Source organism: Balaenoptera ricei, chromosome 13 (genome assembly GCF_028023285.1).
Source record: "Balaenoptera ricei isolate mBalRic1 chromosome 13, mBalRic1.hap2, whole genome shotgun sequence".
In the NCBI taxonomy this organism is placed as follows: Eukaryota; Metazoa; Chordata; class Mammalia; order Artiodactyla; family Balaenopteridae; genus Balaenoptera; species Balaenoptera ricei.
The window spans coordinates 36482607-36500206 of record NC_082651.1 but is presented as its reverse complement, the minus strand read 5'-3'; positions in this window follow the sequence as shown (position 1 = coordinate 36500206).

Below are 17600 nucleotides of genomic sequence, written 5' to 3'. Positions count from 1 at the left end.
TTCTAGAACTTATTGTATCTTCCTCCATATAAACCATACGCAATAGATCAGCTTATTCATCTATTAATTATTACTGCTATTATTATTGGTGGTGGTGTTATAACCACTTTATAGATGAGTAATCTGAAGGAATCAGATAACTTTTCCCTTTCCAAAAGCACTTAAGAAATCCACTTTCGGGTAATCATTTTGAGGTAGGATGAGAAACCAGGCTTGAAGAGGGCAAAAATGACTCTTTCAATTCACCAGTTGGACTGAGCTGTACGTCACCTCTAGGTAATAGCGTGGGAACTGCACAAGCAAAGGGAGACACTGAAGACGACAATGGTAATAGCCGTACTGTTTTCTAATGGACAAAAAAAATGCCTATATTATAAGTTCTGTTTCTCCTGCTTTCTGGCAGTATCATGCTCAGAGTGGAGTCCTGGCAAGGAAGTCAGGATACTTAGGTTCTGAAACCTGGTAATGATACTAACATAATGAGAGAACTTGAACAAGTCAACCCGACCTCTCTGAGCCTCAGTTTCCTTACTCACGAAATGAGACTGAGAACATCGAAGTTCTCTAAGGGCCTCCTAGTTCTAAAATGCTTCCAGTCTAGGAAATAGCATAGAAGTCAATACGAGTGCAGGCTGAAGGGAAAGACAGGGCAGGGAGAAGGTTGCTTCCAGCCTAGAGAACAATCTCTGAACCACACCACTTGGCTCTTCTGCCCGTCTGTGCCCAAGATTGGGAGCACAGGCAGTTAATAGAGAAGAGTGGAAAACTGCTCAGTCCTTACAGCCATCATTAACTGTCTGATTTTGGGTTTCTCAGGAAGTAGTGATAGTAGAGGTGTCCTGATAGCAAGAACCTTCAGATGATGCCGTTCCTCAAACGTAGTGAGAATTTCTCAACCTCCCTGAGTTTGTCATGACCCTCTTGTTCTTACAGAAAATTTCCAACATCCATCTCTACTTGGAACTCTAAATTCTCTGCAGCATTCTCCTCCTGTGGTGAGCAATGCAACTTCCCTAACACGAAGTGTCTGCAACTTCTCCAGAGTCTCTGCCCCTGCCGTCAGTTCGGCATCGGCTACTGGTACCCCTTTCCAGACACTCATGGGTAGTGTGCCTACCTTTACCAACATTCTAGCACGACTATGTTATCTGGAGTTACGGACCACAGCCAGATCTCCACTTCAGCTGCTTCCTATCCAGGTGTTCTTGAGTGGGACATCACAGCAAGCACTGAAAAGAATTCTTCTTCACTCGGAGACTTTACTCTGGCACTCACTGACCGCCACACAGCTGCCTCCTCCATGTTTCTGGCAGCCCAGTATGATAAAACTTCAGACGCCAAGAACATGGTCCCTCTACATCCATCGCTTTCTGCCAGCCTTGCTCAGGGAACACCATCTCAGATTCCAAATCAGGGGCAGAGCCGCCTGTCACTTCCCTGCCAGGAAGGAAGCCAGGTATATTACTATAACCAAGGCACACTGGGGTCTTTACTGTATGGAGAACTTGGCTCCTGCCCGCAATCCTACGGCTCGGCGTCATACACAGGAAGTCGGGCCTCTGGGCAACCAGAAATGGGAATGGGACTGAAGGAGATTCAGCCCACAAATATCCGACCACCAGCTTCCACCTCTGCAGTCTGCCACCCTGTGCCTGCTCAACGCATCACAGAAACAAGTTTTCAAGGTGAGTATAACAAACGCCAGAGAAAGTTGAAGAATGAGGTCGGCATTCAAAAATGGGGTCAAATCGACAGCTGGGAAGGGGTGTAGAGGCAGGTAGAATTTAGATCCTGAGCCTTTAATAACCACTACCTTCGCTCAGTGCCCTCTGTTTTTAGACTCTACATGAGAACACCTAGGGCTTCCCTGGTGGCGCCGTGGTTAAGAATCCGCCTGCCAATGCAATGCGGGGGACACGGGTTCGAGCCCTGGTCTGCGGAGATCCCACATGCCGTGCAGCAACTAAGCGCATGTGCCACAACGACGGAGCCTGCATTCTAGAGCCCGTGAGCCTCAGCTACCGAAGCCCACGTGCCTACAGCCCATGCTCCGCAACAAGAGAAGCCACCGCGATGAGAAGCCCGCACACCGCAACCAAGAGTAGCCCCCGCTAGCCGCCAACTAGAGAAAGCCCGTGCACAGCAATGAGAGACCCAGTGCAGCCAAAAAAATAAATACGCAGAATAAATAAGTTCAAACAGTAAATAAATACATAAACATAAATTACAAAAAGAAGAACACCTAATGCAGGTGGGAAGGTGGGAGGGCCAGTGTAGAGGTCATCTATGCTACATGTACAAGAACCCCGAGAGCACACCAATCGGTACCACACTTTTCACTGCTGTAGCCGATCGTTCCCCCTGTACTGCCACACTGTAGCACTCCCTTCCCTCATCTACTGCTATAGTCTCTTTGGAAGGTGTTTCAGAACTCTTGTTATGAGAGTGCCAGTTGAACTGTCCTCACTTCCTTCATTTATACCAGGATTGAAGACCTTGTGGTCCGAGATCCTGTCCAGAGAGCAAGCAGGCTAAGACTCTGTCTTTGCTGATGTATTTCATCAGAAAGGGCTCTACCCCCTCTCCTAGTTCATGGTGTGACGTGTTCTTGGCCTCTCGGGAGAGTGGGGAGAATGGAAAGGACCCTATATGAGAATATGCTAGGCTCTGTAAAACATTTCAGGTTTTTAAAAATAAGACTCATTTTGTATTGGACTTATAACAGTCCTATGAAATACAAAGCGAGCCGAGAATCAGTGACAGGAAAGGCTCACCAGTAAGAATTACAACAGTCACCACTTACCTCGTAGCATAGGGCACTGTCCATGATCCTTAAGAAGAGTTAGTAGAAATGCCTTGCCCATCTTGCCCCTGAACCCCTTGAAAGGTACATGACTGCTGTGTTGGTGTTTAGGGGGAGCATCTCACTTACCAGGGACTGACTTCTCCCTTGATCCCTTTGTAGGGATGGAGACCTCCCCCCTGGTGATGAAAAATTCCCTGGGATTGCAACCTCCAAGCCAGACGTTTTGTGTGACACAAAGTCAAGAACTCCCCAAGTCCTGCAGTAGCAGAAACAGCCACATACTTGAGAGTAACCCACCATCTGAACTTGGGGACATTTCAGTGACAGCTCCAGTCCAGAGTGCCAGGCGTCTCCTGGCCCTGCCTCCAGCTCCAAGCCAGGGACAAATAGAGAGTAAGCACGTGGATGATATCAAAACCAAGCTTTCAAAGCCTCTGGATGCCTACCAGATCCCAACAGAGAACCAAGATCCTCCACTACTCCCTTTAGGAATCCCTGATATTCACCAGCCGCTGGCCTGCACCGATCCCCTCAGCCAAGAGGAGCAGCCTGGTTCTGAAAATGCTGATCTGGGAGAGAACAGCCGGAGTCGTCAGGACCTAGGGACACTTGAAAATGGGACTGAACCTAGCAGTGGTCTTGCAGACATTACTACACTGGCGGAGGATATTCACCTTCCCCAGCTCTTTAATCCTTTGAAAGAGCTTGATCAATCCCAAGGTCCCAACGTGATCAAAGCTAAAGACACCAGAGCCATTAAGGTGAATCAGGTGCAGGAAAAGCCAAGTGTCATAAAGGTTCCCTCTGATCAACCCAGGAAGAACAAACAGAAAGCCTCTGAGCCTATCAGTGGCGCTCCCAAGGCCAAAATCCAGCCAAAGAATCCAGAGTGCCTGTTAGGGGGAGAAGTGGTTACCTGCCACGCTGCAGTCAGTGACAGGGCTCCTGTGAACACGGCCAAGCACTCTCAAGGCAAACCTCAGAAAGCTGCATCCAGAAAGATCAGCAAAACTAAGAGCCACGGGCAGGAAAAGACCAAAAGGACCAGAGGGAGAAACAAGGCTGAAGAGAACAAGCAGTCAGGGAACAAAGTCAAGGCAGAAGAGAAGCCAGCAATCCCCCACACGAAGCGAAAGGAACACCAAACTGAGCTTCTCCAACAGAGCTTTCAAAAGCCTCGAACCTCCCTTGGCGTGCGCATGCTGGAGTCTGTGAAGGTTCTTCATGCGCTGGGGAAGAAGAATGAGACGAAAACTGGGCTCTCTTCCTGTCGGCTCTTGGGAAAGTCAAGCAACCCCAAAGACCCCCAGCCACCCCCAGCTATCCAGCCATGGCGGCATACCCCACGTGAGGGGAAGGGTCCTGAGAAAACGCAAGTCCAAGCCCAGAAACCAGACAGCAGTGCTGAAACAGAGTGTCCATCTCCAGCCCAGTATGAGCGGCCTCCTCCTGGGAAGGTCAAGTTGATACCTCTGCCTTTTTCTGCCTGGGACAAGCCTCAAGCTCGACCCGCTCCTCGGAGGCCACAGTCTCTGGCCTCACATCGGCCTGCTGGGGCTTACCGTGCCCAGCCTGGTTCTACTGACTCAGCTCAACCTGCTGCAGTCAATTCATCCCAGCCAGCTCCTGCCTCTTTGCCAGGCCCCGCCAAACCAGCTCAGCCAACTGTGACCAACCCAACCCAACCGGCTTGGACCAACCACACCCAGCCTCGTGTCCCTCAGTCTGCTGCTCCTAGGCCTGCACCCTCCAAAACTTCATCTGGCCCTCCTCTCCAGCGGGAGCCTGTTCCCCCTGCTGTGAATAAGCGCCAGGCCCCACCCAAGCTCCAAACCCAATTTCTACTCCAAGACTTCAGCAAGCAACGAGTTCCATGGAGGGAACCCAACGTGCCTGAGCCAGTCATGTCAAAGCCCATCGAACAAGAGCAGAGGCCAGAGCGAGAGGCCATGAAGAGGCGGGCTCAACAACAACGGGAGAATGCTGCCAGATACACCTCTTCGGGCAAGCTGCAATTTTTCACCGAGAGGGAAAACGAAATGGAAATTGCCGACTACTACGGATACGTCAAGTGAGAGCTGCTAGGATTCTTGGTGCCACCTTGGCTACCAGCTGTTCTTCCATACACAGGTAAGACAGGTATAGAACTGAATAAGTAAATGGAATACAATTAATAGACGAGTAACAAACCTTTCGAATTTTCAGATGCTGCTAACTGGGGCGTGAGAAAGGAAGGACTGAAAGTTGGATGGGAGAATGAAGGAAAGGGGTAAAAACTGAGCAAAGAGGAAGGAACTTGGCCCAGGGCTAGGAAGGCCAAAAGAGACGTATGGATTTAGGAAAGGAAGCAGGAGTGAGGATGAAATGGCAGAAGTAAAAAGCAGGGTCAGAGGTCTGGGTTGAAAGAACACAATTGGAGTAGAGTTGAAGGTGACAGAAGAGGAGTCTAGGTTTACTAGGAGAAATAGAAAAAGTCTCTCGGGGACGCTGGCCTTAAGTCTCACAACCACCAGATAGGTATTTCAGAAAACAAGAGGTTCAGGACACATCTCTGAAAGGTCTGAGTCGCCTTATTCAGGTGTGACTGTAGTGGGGGAATAGGGAAATCTACCAGAGAAGTGGCTAGGGCTCAGAGTTATCCTAGGGGCAGCTGACGACAGGGGCAGAGCCAAGGGAACTGCTGGATCAGGAGGCCCACGGAAAAATCAGGGGCATAGCCGCCTGTCACTTCCCTGCCAGGAAGGAAGCCAGGTATATTACTATAACCAAGGCACACTGGGGTCTTTACTGTATGGAGAACTTGGCTCCTGCCCGCAATCCTACGGCTCGGCGTCACACACAGGAAGTAGGGCCTCTGGGCAACCAGAAATGGGAATGGGACTGAAGGAGATTCAGCCCACAAATATCCGACCACCAGCTTCCACCTCTGCAATCTGCCACCCTGTGTCTGCTCAACGCATCACAGAAACAAGTTTTCAAGGTGAGTATACAGACGGCAGAGAAAAGTTGAACAATGAGGTCAGCATTGAAAAATGGGGTCAAATCGACAGCTGGGAAGGGGTGTAGAGACAGGTAGAATTTAGATCCTGAGCCTTTAATAACCACTACCTTCTCTCAGTGCTCTCTGTTTTTAGACTCTATATGAGAACACCTAGGGCTTCCCTGGTGGCGCCTGCCAATGCAGGGGACACGGGTTCGAGCCCTGGTCTGCGAAGATCCCACATGCCGTGCAGCAACTAAGCGCATGTGCCACAACGACGGAGCCTGCATTCTAGAGCCCGTGAGCCTCAACTACCGAAGCCCACGTGCCTACAGCCCATGCTCCGCAACAAGAGAAGCCACCGCGATGAGATGCCCGCACACCGCAACCAAGAGTAGCCCCCGCTAGCCGCCAACTAGAGAAAGCCCGTGCACAGCAATGAGAGACCCAGTGCAGCCAAAAAAATAAATACGTAGAATAAATAAGTTCAAACAGTAAATAAATACATAAACATAAATTACAAAAAAAAAGAACACCTAATGCAGGTGGGAAGGTGGGAGGGCCACTGTAGAGGTCATCTATGCTACATGTACAAGAACCCCGAGAGCACACCAATCGGTACCACACTTTTCACTGCTGTAGCCGATCATTCCCCCGGTACTGCCACACTGTAGCACTCCCTTCCCTCATCTACTGCTATAGTCTCTTTGGAAGGTGTTTCAGAACTCTTGTTATGAGAGTGCCAGTTGAACTGTCCTCACTTCCTTCATTTACACCAGGAGTGAAGACCTTGTGGTCCGAGATCCTGTCCAGAGAGCAAGCAGGCTAAGACTCTGTCTTTGCTGATGTATTTCATCAGAAAGGGCTCTACCCCCTCTCCTAGTTCATGGTGTGAAGTGTTCTTGGCCTCTCGGGAGAGTGGGGAGAATGGAAAGGACCCTATATGAGAATGCTAGGCTCTGTAAAACATTTCAGGTTTTTAAAAATAAGACTCATTTTGTATTGGACTGACAACAGTCCTATGAAATACAAAGAAAGCCGAGAATCAGTGACAGGAAAGGATCACCAGTAAGAACTACAACAGTCACCGCTTACCTCGTAGCACAGGGCGCTGTCCGTGATCCTTAAGAAGAGTTAGTAGAAATGCCTTGCCCATCTTGCCCCTGAACCCCTTGAAAGGTACACGACTGCTGTGTTGGTGTTTAGGGGGAGCATCTCACTTACCAGGGACTGACTTCTCCCTTGATCCCTCTGTAGTGATGGAGACTTCCCCGCTGATGAAAAATTCCCTGGGATTGCAACCTCCAAGCCAGACAGCTTTCCTATGGAATGACAGAGAACTTGTCAAGGTGAAACACCAGTCTGCGGGAGAAAGGGAAGAAGAGAATGATGGAAATCGTTTCTGGGAAACTATTTTTACATTATGTGTTGTTTGTTCCCGGTAAATAAACTGAAATCTTCTTAACAGTAAAACAAAATCGAAACCACTAAAGCCAATAATACAGGAGTATAACGTTCGAAAAAAATTTCTTTGGCTGCGCAGCATGTGGGATCTTAGCTCCCCAACCAGGGATTGAACCCACGCCTGCTGCATTGCAAGCGCAGAGTCTTCACCACGGGACCACCGGGGAAGTCCCAGGACTATCACTTTTAAAGGAGAAGGTACAAACCCCTCGGTTCTATGAACTGGAGATTTTTAGTAAGAAGTCAATATATTTGTTGTTAGGCACATTTTATGTTAGGCTGTCTCCCTGCACAGGATGCAGGCGCCTTGAGAATGGAAGTCATATCCCTCTATAGTACGTCCCTCTTCTTTCTGCTTTGCAGTTTGCTGCTCCACTTGTTCAACCCCACCTAGTAATAACCTATACTTCCCTTGTTCCTGTTTTCCCATCTGGAAAACAGACAAAAGGCCACCAAACAACGCAAAGGTCTCAACAAATAAGGGATATCCAAAACCAGAGATGGCCAGAACTTCTGTACCCCTGATGAAATAGTCCTCATACAAAACCTGATAATCAAATTCCTTAATGCTAGGAATCACAGTGAAAAATAGTATCTGAACTGACTTCTGTCAGATGAGTGAGAACTAAGGTTAATTCAGTGTATCTGAAGCATAGAAAGTGAGGGCAAAAGTGGCACAAGATGGGACTAGAGAAGCAGAGAGGATTCTAGACCACGCAGAGTCTTAAAGGCCAACAGTGTGTTTTCTATTCTCAAAACAATGTTTGTGAGCGATGTTTATGAGCACCGTTCCAACTTGCTTTGAAGGTTTCTTGTGTGAAGAGTGGATTGGAAGGAAACAAGATATATATGGACACTAGTTAGGACCTAATCGCAACAGACAGGCAAGTTCAGTATTAGGAAGTTGAGGAAGAGCTGGCTGACAGATTCCAAAGAAATTCAGGAGATGAACTGAAGCGGGCTTAATGGGGTAGGAGATGGAGGAAAGGAAGGTCTTAGGGAATTCAAGGGTTTACTGCACACATGAGCAAAGTCTCAAAATTAATCATTTGAACGTACAGAGGCGGATCTCCCAAATGACACCGGTTAGGAAGCAACGGTACGCCCTTTAGAATTCCTAGAGACAACACAAATCAACTGTTTCGATGGAAAATTCGGCGGGACTCTTGACTTCCATGGGAATACAGAGAAAAGAGACACTGATCTGGCTTGCAGGTATATTTAGGAAGTTGTTAGCCGGACATCACCTACTAGTATCATGTAAGTAGGCCGTCCGAAGTAGGAAGCTTAGGGGAAAAACCTGGAGGAAAACTTAAAAGCTGAAGCCACACCTCTACACTACACCACCTTTCACAATTTCTTCTCAGATAAGCATCATCCCCATCAGTGAAGAAACTCGTACCTCATAATAGGAAAAACAGGCCTAAAGATTCAATGTGTGTCTTGGGGGGTCCCATCTATGCGATATCTTCCTGGGACCAGAAAAGGCCCCAGGAAGATCAATCTCTGCACCCCTGAAAGCTTACCACCAAGGAAAATGACTAGGTCCATAGATTTCCTCCCTCAAACCAGCTTACCTCACACATAGATCATTAGCAACTCCGCCCTTACTCACATTATCACAGTCACAAGAGTGGTTAGGGAGAAAAGCACTGACCAGGGGAACTAAAACAGAGGCAATCCAGGCCAAGCTGGGCTGGTGGCAGATATCTGCTCCTTACGCTCGGGTGCATAATGCGACTCACCACAGTGCCTTTTTCACAGACCCTTTTGAACGTTTCTCCACAGAATCCAACAGCTCAAGTTAGCTCATGACGCTTCAAGGTCAACAGTCGTCAAGAGAAAAACATGCAATATGTCTTACAATGTTGGATTCCTTACAAACAGGACAAGGAGATAACCATGTAGACAAAACCAGAGCATTTGAAAACATCTGTATTCTACAAACACACCAGTGAATGCTATAAATAAGGTACTATGACATAAAACAAAATGAAAACTAGATGTGAGACTGTTCTCTTCAGTGTACAGACTTCATGGCAGTTGCTGCACACTATCTAGCTACTTAGATCTTTAACTCTCTGTTCTGTTAATACCAAATGAGGCCCAAGTGTGTCAACCTGTTTCCCACAGAAACCAAAAAGTCTACATGCATCTCTTTTCTCCTGTGCCCTTTTCACCTTACCTGCTCCCAATTCTCCACCAACGTCCTCCTCTTTCTCTAATTATTCTCCTCTTCATTTTGCTTGGCCTTGCCCCCAAGCATGCAAGACAGAGAGTCCTAGAGGTCCAAGATTCTAGAGTGGCTGTTTGCAAGGCGGAGGAGATTACAGTAACTGCCGCACTGTATATACTTCTGTGCAAAGAAAAAGGGACAGTGTTCAGAATGTCTCTCACATATAACAAGAGCTGGAGATGGCAGGATACCTGTGTGGCCCAAGGAACTAGAGCTAGCAAATTACGGGCCAAACAATTGCAACCAAAGGCTGGAAGAGGAAAGGTCTGCAACCAGCTCTGTCTCCTAGCTCTCTGGTATTTGCTGCCAACGGGCAGAGTCTATTTCGTGAGGCATCAAGCACTGAAAAGAAGACTCCTGCTGCTGGAAGTTGACAGGAAGTAACGTCCAATGCAAGATCAAGGCTTGTCCTCGAAGCAATGCCCATAATGGAAGAAAAAAAAACAAGAGAAAGCGGAAGAGAAATGTTAAGTCGCAAGTCCAACCTGGCCCCCAGCCTAGCCCAGCCCAAGGAAGGTAGGAGTCAAGGAGAAGAAACTAAAAGAGAAGAGCCTTGGACCACAACATTCTCCACAAGGTACACTCAACAAACTTCACCCTACTCTTGAACCAAGTTACAAAGAGAGCTTCTTAATCCCTACTTTGGCTCCTTAAAAGCTGCTATCAGTTCACTCATTAGACACATATGATTTCAGAACAACTGTAATAGTTCAAACTAGATGGCTCTTTCCTTCCTAAGGATTATTAATTAAATAAGATCTATATAGCTCTAAGTATATGATACATAAAATAGAATACTCTGTAGAATGTAAGTAACTCTTAGTTCAGTGTATTAATGAACGTCTGTAAGAAATGTTGCAATGATTTCCCTAATGGAAGAGCCTGGGGGAGGTAAATCTGTCTTCTAGGATTTCCTCCCCAGAGCTCAGAAACTCAGGTGTTGTTTTAGCTCTCCTACACTCTCTTCACCCAAGCCCGCCTTCCTGTTGGGGATCGGACCTCCCTATTGGCTCTCTCATACCTTTCAACTGCCTGCTTTGTGACATCACTCTCCTACCAAACCTACTACCACTTGGTAGAGTCTTGGGGTTTCCGTGGAGCTGTTTGGACCAGTAACCAGTGACCTCTGTACTGGACACGTGCGCCGTTCAGCTGCAGCCACTCAGACATCCTCTAGTGTTGTCTCCTCATCCCTTGTACCTGCAGTGGATGCTTCCTCTTCTCTGACCATGTCAGGTAAGAAAAGAAACTTTGGAAAGTTTTGCGTTCGATTTCTTTTGCCCCTAAATTGAGTAGGAGATTCAAAATAGCATGGAATAATGAGGGAAAGTATTGAACTACAAGTCTGGAGACCTAATTTCACTTTTGACTTTGACGTTTACTATCTGTGTGACTTTGGACAAATCACTGGCTGTCTCACAAAGCCTGTTGCTTTCCTTAACTGTTACGTTAGGATACCACATTGGGTTGATCACTCTGATCCCCTTCTTTTCCAGTATTGAGCCTTAAAGGGTACCCATGTAGAAAACGAAATCAGACACTTCTCAAGAGTGTTTCAACAGAAACATAGAAAAGCCAGGGGACATAGAAAACTAGCAATATATACCAAGATGTTTCATCTCTAATGGTCTCCCTCCACTAGGATTTCGACTAGTTGAAAAGAGAGAATAGGGAGAGAGGATGGAGAGTACTGGGCTCTACAGGGAGGCACAGAGTCGAGCGTAAGGAAGTTTAGGATGGTTTTCATTAGCACAGGCCAACAGGCACCAAGAGATGGGAGAAAATGTAAGAATGAAGAGGGAAAGCATAGAGGAGCTCTCAAGAAAAACGGAGTTTGCAATGGAATGCTGATGGGAACCAAAGATTTTCAATTAAAGCAGAAACAGCACAGAGGGAAACCTGCTCAGAGCAGGGCAAAACCAAGTTGATGGTAGCAAACCCTTACATTAACAGACTAAGAAGGAAAGTAAGGCCAGAACAGGGGATCACCAGGAAAGGCAGCTTATCAGAAAAGTCATACTCCGTTTTCTTTCTTTTATTGCCTCTCTGAATACAGTTGGCCACTTGACAGTTTTGAATATAAACGTTTTAGAAATACGTTTTAGAAATGATGCCTCCTATAAACAAGCAACCACAGTGGTTATCTAGGGGGCTGCTTTTCAGTGTTTTATTCTTTCTAATTTTTAAACTAGGTAGACATTTCGCCAATTCAACATTTTAAGTGATATCTTCTAAATTGAATCAGAAGGACTATTTTCCTTTGTGTGATATGTAGGTTCTAGGGCAAGGCTGCTTTTCATTTTTACAGTTATTTCCTTCCTAACACAGAGAGCACATTGATCAACAGCCATCGTTCGCTTGTAGATCTTAGCTACCGAAGAAGAAGAAGAAGAAGAAAAAGTCAAGCCCCACATCTCTAATTCCCCCCCAACTTAGGGAATTCCCTGGCGGTCCAGTGCTTAGGACTCGGTGCTTTCACGGCCAGGGCCACGCGGCGCGGCCAAAGAAACAAAACAAACAAACATCCACGTTTATCGAAAACCATATTGTGGAGTCCTGTGGATTTTCTTACATTTGAAAATCTTTTTTAATGGGATTCTAGGCATGATGGTTTTTTGAGGTTTTGGGATGCCATCTTCTTGGATGCTGAAGATGATTCTAATCTAAGTTCTAGGATAAATCCAAAAACCTTCCTGATACATTTTAAGCTTCCTTTCTGCTTATTATATAAGCTATATTCATTGAAATATATATTTCTCCTAGGCTTAATACCTCTTACTTGCTGGGTAAAAATATGAAGGAGCACAATAATGAAACTCTTTTACACTTATTATTTTGCCGTCTGCTTCGTACCGGTTTTCATTGAAATACTTGTCTATGTGTGTTGTGGCTACCTATACATGCACATTTATTGCATTCTGTTGCTTGTTATGCATTTTTTACTGACATACCTTCTCTGTCTGTATGCATTGGCTAGGAATTCATTCACCTCTATCACCTCCATCGTGTTTTCTGGTTAATAGTATTCACTAAAATAGAGTGGGCAAAATTCACTTTCATAATGTTGCATGGATGGTACAGAATGCCATTTGTTAGTAAATTCATTAGGCTTCGATACTTGCCACATACCCCAGTTTTCATTAATATCTATGGATTTCTTTTTCGTTAACGTAATATGCTTGTCATGATTTTTCTTTGTCTTTCTAGAACTTATTGTATCTTCCTCCATATAAACCATACGCAATAGATCAGCTTATTCATCTATTAATTATTACTGCTATTATTATTGGTGGTGGTGTTATAACCACTTTATAGATGAGTAATCTGAAGGAATCAGATAACTTTTCCCTTTCCAAAAGCACTTAAGAAATCCACTTTCGGGTAATCATTTTGAGGTAGGATGAGAAACCAGGCTTGAAGAGGGCAAAAATGACTCTTTCAATTCACCAGTTGGACTGAGCTGTACGTCACCTCTAGGTAATAGCGTGGGAACTGCACAAGCAAAGGGAGACACTGAAGACGACAATGGTAATAGCCGTACTGTTTTCTAATGGACAAAAAAAAATGCCTATATTATAAGTTCTGTTTCTCCTGCTTTCTGGCAGTATCATGCTCAGAGTGGAGTCCTGGCAAGGAAGTCAGGATACTTAGGTTCTGAAACCTGGTAATGATACTAACATAATGAGAGAACTTGAACAAGTCAACCCGACCTCTCTGAGCCTCAGTTTCCTTACTCACGAAATGAGACTGAGAACATCGAAGTTCTCTAAGGGCCTCCTAGTTCTAAAATGCTTCCAGTCTAGGAAATAGCATAGAAGTCAATACGAGTGCAGGCTGAAGGGAAAGACAGGGCAGGGAGAAGGTTGCTTCCAGCCTAGAGAACAATCTCTGAACCACACCACTTGGCTCTTCTGCCCGTCTGTGCCCAAGATTGGGAGCACAGGCAGTTAATAGAGAAGAGTGGAAAACTGCTCAGTCCTTACAGCCATCATTAACTGTCTGATTTTGGGTTTCTCAGGAAGTAGTGATAGTAGAGGTGTCCTGATAGCAAGAACCTTCAGATGATGCCGTTCCTCAAACGTAGTGAGAATTTCTCAACCTCCCTGAGTTTGTCATGACCCTCTTGTTCTTACAGAAAATTTCCAACATCCATCTCTACGTGGAACTCTAAATTCTCTGCAGCATTCTCCTCCTGTGGTGAGCAATGCAACTTCCCTAACACGAAGTGTCTGCAACTTCTCCAGAGTCTCTGCCCCTGCCGTCAGTTCGGCATCGGCTACTGGTACCCCTTTCCAGACACTCATGGGTAGTGCCTACCTTTACCAACATTCTAGCACGACTATGTTATCTGGAGTTACGGACCACAGCCAGATCTCCACTTCAGCTGCTTCCTATCCAGGTGTTCTTGAGTGGGACATCACAGCAAGCACTGAAAAGAATTCTTCTTCACTCGGAGACTTTACTCTGGCACTCACTGACCGCCACACAGCTGCCTCCTCCATGTTTCTGGCAGCCCAGTATGATAAAACTTCAGACGCCAAGAACATGGTCCCTCTACATCCATCGCTTTCTGCCAGCCTTGCTCAGGGAACACCATCTCAGATTCCAAATCAGGGGCAGAGCCGCCTGTCACTTCCCTGCCAGGAAGGAAGCCAGGTATATTACTATAACCAAGGCACACTGGGGTCTTTACTGTATGGAGAACTTGGCTCCTGCCCGCAATCCTACGGCTCGGCGTCATACACAGGAAGTCGGGCCTCTGGGCAACCAGAAATGGGAATGGGACTGAAGGAGATTCAGCCCACAAATATCCGACCACCAGCTTCCACCTCTGCAGTCTGCCACCCTGTGCCTGCTCAACGCATCACAGAAACAAGTTTTCAAGGTGAGTATAACAAACGCCAGAGAAAGTTGAAGAATGAGGTCGGCATTCAAAAATGGGGTCAAATCGACAGCTGGGAAGGGGTGTAGAGGCAGGTAGAATTTAGATCCTGAGCCTTTAATAACCACTACCTTCGCTCAGTGCCCTCTGTTTTTAGACTCTACATGAGAACACCTAGGGCTTCCCTGGTGGCGCCGTGGTTAAGAATCCGCCTGCCAATGCAATGCGGGGGACACGGGTTCGAGCCCTGGTCTGCGAAGATCCCACATGCCGTGCAGCAACTAAGCGCATGTGCCACAACGACGGAGCCTGCATTCTAGAGCCCGTGAGCCTCAGCTACCGAAGCCCACGTGCCTACAGCCCATGCTCCGCAACAAGAGAAGCCACCGCGATGAGAAGCCCGCACACCGCAACCAAGAGTAGCCCCCGCTAGCCGCCAACTAGAGAAAGCCCGTGCACAGCAATGAGAGACCCAGTGCAGCCAAAAAAATAAATACGCAGAATAAATAAGTTCAAACAGTAAATAAATACATAAACATAAATTACAAAAAGAAGAACACCTAATGCAGGTGGGAAGGTGGGAGGGCCACTGTAGAGGTCATCTATGCTACATGTACAAGAACCCCGAGAGCACACCAATCGGTACCACACTTTTCACTGCTGTAGCCGATCGTTCCCCCTGTACTGCCACACTGTAGCACTCCCTTCCCTCATCTACTGCTATAGTCTCTTTGGAAGGTGTTTCAGAACTCTTGTTATGAGAGTGCCAGTTGAACTGTCCTCACTTCCTTCATTTATACCAGGATTGAAGACCTTGTGGTCCGAGATCCTGTCCAGAGAGCAAGCAGGCTAAGACTCTGTCTTTGCTGATGTATTTCATCAGAAAGGGCTCTACCCCCTCTCCTAGTTCATGGTGTGACGTGTTCTTGGCCTCTCGGGAGAGTGGGGAGAATGGAAAGGACCCTATATGAGAATATGCTAGGCTTTGTAAAACATTTCAGGTTTTTAAAAATAAGACTCATTTTGTATTGGACTTATAACAGTCCTATGAAATACAAAGCGAGCCGAGAATCAGTGACAGGAAAGGCTCACCAGTAAGAATTACAACAGTCACCGCTTACCTCGTAGCATAGGGCACTGTCCATGATCCTTAAGAAGAGTTAGTAGAAATGCCTTGCCCATCTTGCCCCTGAACCCCTTGAAAGGTACATGACTGCTGTGTTGGTGTTTAGGGGGAGCATCTCACTTACCAGGGACTGACTTCTCCCTTGATCCCTTTGTAGGGATGGAGACCTCCCCCCTGGTGATGAAAAATTCCCTGGGATTGCAACCTCCAAGCCAGACGTTTTGTGTGACACAAAGTCAAGAACTCCCCAAGTCCTGCAGTAGCAGAAACAGCCACATACTTGAGAGTAACCCACCATCTGAACTTGGGGACATTTCAGTGACAGCTCCAGTCCAGAGTGCCAGGCGTCTCCTGGCCCTGCCTCCAGCTCCAAGCCAGGGACAAATAGAGAGTAAGCACGTGGATGATATCAAAACCAAGCTTTCAAAGCCTCTGGATGCCTACCAGATCCCAACAGAGAACCAAGATCCTCCACTACTCCCTTTAGGAATCCCTGATATTCACCAGCCGCTGGCCTGCACCGATCCCCTCAGCCAAGAGGAGCAGCCTGGTTCTGAAAATGCTGATCTGGGAGAGAACAGCCGGAGTCGTCAGGACCTAGGGACACTTGAAAATGGGACTGAACCTAGCAGTGGTCTTGCAGACATTACTACACTGGCGGAGGATATTCACCTTCCCCAGCTCTTTAATCCTTTGAAAGATCTTGATCAATCCCAAGGTCCCAACGTGATCAAAGCTAAAGACACCAGAGCCATTAAGGTGAATCAGGTGCAGGAAAAGCCAAGTGTCATAAAGGTTCCCTCTGATCAACCCAGGAAGAACAAACAGAAAGCCTCTGAGCCTATCAGTGGCGCTCCCAAGGCCAAAATCCAGCCAAAGAATCCAGAGTGCCTGTTAGGGGGAGAAGTGGTTACCTGCCACGCTGCAGTCAGTGACAGGGCTCCTGTGAACACGGCCAAGCACTCTCAAGGCAAACCTCAGAAAGCTGCATCCAGAAAGATCAGCAAAACTAAGAGCCACGGGCAGGAAAAGACCAAAAGGACCAGAGGGAGAAACAAGGCTGAAGAGAACAAGCAGTCAGGGAACAAAGTCAAGGCAGAAGAGAAGCCAGCAATCCCCCACACGAAGCGAAAGGAACACCAAACTGAGCTTCTCCAACAGAGCTTTCAAAAGCCTCGAACCTCCCTTGGCGTGCGCATGCTGGAGTCTGTGAAGGTTCTTCATGCGCTGGGGAAGAAGAATGAGACGAAAACTGGGCTCTCTTCCTGTCGGCTCTTGGGAAAGTCAAGCAACCCCAAAGACCCCCAGCCACCCCCAGCTATCCAGCCATGGCGGCATACCCCACGTGAGGGGAAGGGTCCTGAGAAAACGCAAGTCCAAGCCCAGAAACCAGACAGCAGTGCTGAAACAGAGTGTCCATCTCCAGCCCAGTATGAGCGGCCTCCTCCTGGGAAGGTCAAGTTGATACCTCTGCCTTTTTCTGCCTGGGACAAGCCTCAAGCTCGACCCGCTCCTCGGAGGCCACAGTCTCTGGCCTCACATCGGCCTGCTGGGGCTTACCGTGCCCAGCCTGGTTCTACTGACTCAGCTCAACCTGCTGCAGTCAATTCATCCCAGCCAGCTCCTGCCTCTTTGCCAGGCCCCGCCAAACCAGCTCAGCCAACTGTGACCAACCCAACCCAACCGGCTTGGACCAACCACACCCAGCCTCGTGTCCCTCAGTCTGCTGCTCCTAGGCCTGCACCCTCCAAAACTTCATCTGGCCCTCCTCTCCAGCGGGAGCCTGTTCCCCCTGCTGTGAATAAGCGCCAGGCCCCACCCAAGCTCCAAACCCAATTTCTACTCCAAGACTTCAGCAAGCAACGAGTTCCATGGAGGGAACCCAACGTGCCTGAGCCAGTCATGTCAAAGCCCATCGAACAAGAGCAGAGGCCAGAGCGAGAGGCCATGAAGAGGCGGGCTCAACAACAACGGGAGAATGCTGCCAGATACACCTCTTCGGGCAAGCTGCAATTTTTCACCGAGAGGGAAAACGAAATGGAAATTGCCGACTACTACGGATACGTCAAGTGAGAGCTGCTAGGATTCTTGGTGCCACCTTGGCTA